This window comes from Urtica dioica, chromosome 8 (genome assembly GCF_054948205.1).
Source record: "Urtica dioica subsp. dioica isolate 48M chromosome 8, U.dioica_male_clone48M_v1_H2, whole genome shotgun sequence".
NCBI classification, from domain to species: Eukaryota; Viridiplantae; Streptophyta; class Magnoliopsida; order Rosales; family Urticaceae; genus Urtica; species Urtica dioica.
In genome coordinates this window covers 2,736,854-2,742,088 of record NC_142763.1, presented here as the reverse complement: position 1 = coordinate 2,742,088, position 5,235 = coordinate 2,736,854, and the positions used below count along the sequence as shown (strand labels likewise).

Below are 5,235 nucleotides of genomic sequence, written 5' to 3'. Positions count from 1 at the left end.
CATAAAACACACTCAACGTAAATAAAACTCAATCCGAAATAAAACTCAACGTAAATAAAACTCAACGTAAATAAAACTCAATCCGAAATAAAACTCAACGTAAATAAAACTCTATCCGAAGTAAAAGTAAACGCAAATAAAACGGAAAGCAAATAAAACTTAATCATAGATTATGCCTTGCACAAACGGTAACACCGCGTCGTCCGGGAGTGACATGAAAAGTACGCGCAAGTCCTTCTTATTCACAAGATCCATCATGAATCCGCTGTATTGTCTCAGCGTAAGCGAATCTCGAAAACTTGTAACCTTAGCCCCACACAGTTTCAGAAGCTTGTTGTCTGAAGTAATCGAGTCCGCCTGACTAGACGCTCTCCGTGCTTCTTTCTCTTCCATAAAAGAAATCAACTGCTGACTTGTGAAGCGCTCAGTTTCATTTTGGGATTCAACTGCCTCTTCCCACCTGGTTTTACTGCTACTCGAGGATTTCCTCTTGCGTGCCGTAGATTTTTTCTCCGTTTGTTTCTCGACCTCCCGGGCTTCATCAGATGAGCCCCCTCCCTCTTCCCCATCACGCGCACTTCCCGCAGCCGATACGCACGGATTCTTTTCCCGAGCGCTTATTGCAGCCTGGCTGATGGCGGCTACCTGGCTTGGTCCCATCGCTAACGCACCGGTTGCGGACTTACCAGCGAATATTTCCTTCAGTTTGTCGTAGTGCGGCAATCCCTTTTTCTTGAACCTTTTTGAATCTGGATATTTCGGCAAATAATTAAAAGCAAGCAATCAGAATTATTATCACAAAACAATCAAAATGAATCACACAGCCAAAACAGGTCACACGGCCAAAACAGGTCACACGGCCAAATAACACACGGCCAAAACAGGTCACACGGCCAAAACAGGATGATAAATCTCAGTTTAATAATGTTGTTTAATAACGATAAAAACTATCCAAGATTGCATGATTAAGACATACATATTATTAGTGGTGTCACATATCAATTTGTTCACATGTAATGTTTTTTTTTCTTTCTCTGATTGATAATGCCATCATAAAATTTTAAAATTATTGGACACATGAGCTTATATTCATTGATATATTACCAGAGCCTATCCCCTAACAGTTCTTCTTCTAGCTTTTCTTTTATGGTATTAAATTATTCCCACAAATAATATAGTCCAACTCATGGTGGTACTTCGTATAATACATCAAACGAATTATCTGTGTACAAGTACGTCGATGAAAGATGAGTTCATCATTATAAATTGTACATGTATCATTAAAGAAAATTGCAAGTAGATTAAAAAAGTATTATCACAACAACAACATTGCACCATCTTTTTTGTGTTCAGGTTTTAAGGACATGTCTCTCATAACATTGGCGTGTGGAAAGTAATAATACGTGTTCCATAAAAGTAAAAATAAAAATAAAAATAAAAATAATCAAAAGATTATGTAGTATATAAAGACAAAAATGGTTAAAAATCAAGATGATTGTTACATGATAAAGGGAGCAGTAAATTGTGCTTATAAGGACTTGTCACTCTCACTAGTGATAACACACGGCCAAAACAGGTCACACGGCCAAAACAGGTCACACAGCCAAATAACACACGGCCAAAACAGGTCACACGGCCAAATAACACACGGCCAAAACAGGTCACACGGGGCTAACAAGACAAAATGAATTATTATCAAATCAACCATCTCAGTTTTTGAGGCTCAGAATTTTTATCAAATCAACCATCTCAGTTTTTGAGGCTCAGAATTTTTATCAAATCAACCATCTCAGTTGTTGAGGCTCAGAATTATTATCACAAAACAGTCAAAATGAATCACACAGCCAAAACTGGTCACACGGCCAAAACAGGTCACACGGCCAAATAACACACGGCCAAAACAGGTCACACGGCCAAAACAGGTCACACGGCCAAAACAAGTCACACAGCCAAATGTATTTCCAAACCAAACCTCACCAATTCCCAAATTCATCATAGCCTCTCATAATTCGAGCAACAAATCCAAAAATCATACCTATATCTAATTCACACAATTTCAAACAATATTACACACCGACTGATTCTTAAATACACAGATATAAAACAAATAAATACAAATATAAACTAAATACACAAAAAAAAAGAAACATACCTGTATATACGTATCCCAAACTTCGTCATCGGCAGTCACTGTATTCGTGTCCGTATCCCATCCAAAACCAGTGGCTTCCGTAAGTCCTTGGAAGATCTTAGTAGTAGTTTTAAGTCGATGCCACTTTTGCTTCAATTTATCAACCTTATAGGCGTTACCAAACGTACCGACCATTTCCAGCTCAATTTTCATCCAAGAACGTTTGTCAAATTGAGCTGGTCCCATGCGGCGTTGGACTTCTTCATGACAAAGGTCAATGAACTTAGCCAAAGCCGCGTCCGGCCAATGAGCGCCGTCACCCATTTTTCAAAGAACTGAACCATATAAACATAGTATAAAAAAAGAAGAAAAAAAATTCACTACCTAACATGATTACTTGCAACAAAAATCTTCACAGAATAATTCACACTATGTTTCACGAAAAATAAGCCAGTCCTCAAATTATTTATAATTCTCAAACACAAATTGCTGTGAATTATGCTAGAAAGAAAATTAAGTGATGATGATGATATAAAAAAAAGACAGAAATTTAGCAATATATATATAAAAGTATATAATAAAAAGACAGGTTCTAAAAATGGTCAACCCAACCCAAACAGATCTAATACATATCACGATTAAGAGCTATGTTGTGATTATAAACTTTAACTGAACTCATACGAGAAAACTTGAAAACTAAGGATGACTATACTCGGCCAACACATATTATCCAAAATCAATTCACGGCCAAAAACACACAGTCAACAATACTCGGCCAAGAAGTCACACGGCTAAGCAACCCCACGGCGGAACCCAAATTCCAAATCAAAATCATCAACAAAAATCTCGGAAAACACATGTTCATCAAACCGAGCCCAAACCGAGCACACCACAAATAATTTCACATCATCAAACGAAATCAATTTAATCATCAAACTGAGCACACACAAACAATTTCACATCAACAACGACCACAATCACAACCCGCGCCTAAACAAAAGCAAACCACGAGAAATTCCAAACGACATCAAAACCCCTAATTCGAAACCCTAGAAATCAGATTTCCAAGAGAAAAAAAAGGATTCGGATTTCTACCTTGATGTAGAACGCGAACCCACACTGTCGGCCTCTCGTACTCCGAGAAATCACGCTCAAACCTTGTACATAGAACAAAATCGAAGAAGATGCGTTTCAGAACATGAATGAAGAAGATGAACGCAGACAAATTCGAACAGAGACATTCGATAAGGACGAACGGAGAAGAAGAAGAAAAAAACTCACCCAAAACTCCGGCGTCTCTCTCTCTCTCTCGCTCTCGCTCTCTCAGATGCTCTAAAAAAACCCTCCTCAGATCTGCTCTCTCGCTCTCGCTCTCTCTTCTCTCTCTTCTGCGTTTCTTTTTTTTTTGTGTGTTGCTCGACAATGACAAGGACAGTGGCCCGTGACTACACACGCGAGAAAAAAGAGAAAAAAATTTCGGAAAACACCTTTACCTTGTTTTCAATTTCCTTTACCTGTTTTCAAAACATTTCCAAAATTTTTTAAAAACTTTTCCCGAAAATTTTTAACCAAACACTACTTTCCTTTTTTTTTTTCCTATTTTTTTCACTCAAAAAGTGAAAAACACTTTTTGAGTTTGTAACCAAACATGACAATATATGTCTCTCGTCTCACATCAAATTTTTATGTTTTTACTAAAAGTATATTTCTCTCTTTTCACCTAGAGACAAGACGAGATATTCACCTCACATTTAATTACATGACTAATGTTGAGCATCAAAACATGCGTTGGGAGAAACTTTAAACGCCCTTTTAGCTGACTTTTCCTTCTTTTTTCTCAAGCGAAGAGGTTTCATAAACTTCTTTCTGATGAGATGAGAATGAAAATTGAAATATTTCACTACAATTCAACCCACATGTAGGCATAAGGTTTGACTCTAAATTGAACTTTTTGGTTCTAAGTGTTGATTCATCTGTCGTCATTAGCCGTTTGTACTCAAGATTTATAGTTTTATTTAATTTTGTGTTTGTGATTGTCTATCATATTAAAATTTATCTATATGCCATAGATTCTAATTACAATACTATAATTTTTTTAAGAATATGTGAACAATTTTTTTTATTAAATTATATATTTATAAATAATAGTAAAATATAGAATGAATTTGAGTTTTTTTTTTTTTTTTTACTAAAAAATGATTTATTATCATAAATTTTCAGCTTATTATATAATTTTGTGAATAGAGATACTCTATATTTAACTTTATAAGCTAGTTTGTCAAATTTCACAATTCTATAAGTAGAAATACAAGCGGTTGTAATCGTGTATATATAAGTATATAGCTTCATTGGTACCATATGAGAAATGGAAAAAAATCATATTATGAAATGTGGTAATAAGACTTTTGTCCCGGAACCATCCGGAAAATGGGACAAGACTGGATTCCCGTTTAGCAGCATTTAGTACCATTTTTTAAGTTGTTTTTTAGATTAAAAATATATATTTTTTAATTGCATTCATGATTAAAGTAATAGAAAAAATGGAAAATATGAGAATCCTGTAACCGCGAAATATAGTACCGAAAATTTTCGGTATCGTGGAAAATAGTTCCGCGGATTTCTCGATAACAATTTTGACGGTTTCGAGAGTTTATTTCTCGCAAAATATGGAACATGATCGAATGATCTCATTTCCAAGTTACACATGACCAATATTTTACGTATGATTATGTGAGCTTATCCTTTCCTTGTTCTTACTGAAGTCACCCACACACTCCATTTTTTCTTTCCGAGTACAGTTTTCGTACTACATGTAAAGACAGTTATATCCCTTGAATCGAAATCTGTATCTTTACTAATAAGGGTAATATCGTAAACAGAAAAAGTTATATGAGGAATATTCACATGATTTTGAGAGAGATGTTTATTTACGCAACTTGGAAACGGGACCAACAAATCACACCTTCCACATATGCTCGTTAAAAAAATAAAAATCCATTTTTTTATTATATATTTAATAACACAATTTTTTATATATGTAATTCTGCATTCTACGCTCTATCACAAAAACATATTATTTTGTGTCGGTAATTTATAAACTATTA

At 35.2% G+C, this 5,235-nt stretch overlaps 1 long non-coding RNA gene across 1 annotated transcript; it reads right to left on the bottom strand.

Moving 5' to 3' along the window:
• Positions 1–2,171: 2,171 nt before the first annotated feature.
• Positions 2,172–3,762, bottom strand: LOC149387255 (uncharacterized). Its single transcript, XR_016301064.1, has 3 exons — positions 3,413–3,762; positions 3,227–3,288; positions 2,172–2,466 (listed from the first exon to the last, which is right to left on the bottom strand). It is a non-coding gene; the product is annotated as an uncharacterized LOC149387255 (long non-coding RNA).
• Between the last annotated feature and the right edge of the window lie 1,473 nt (positions 3,763–5,235).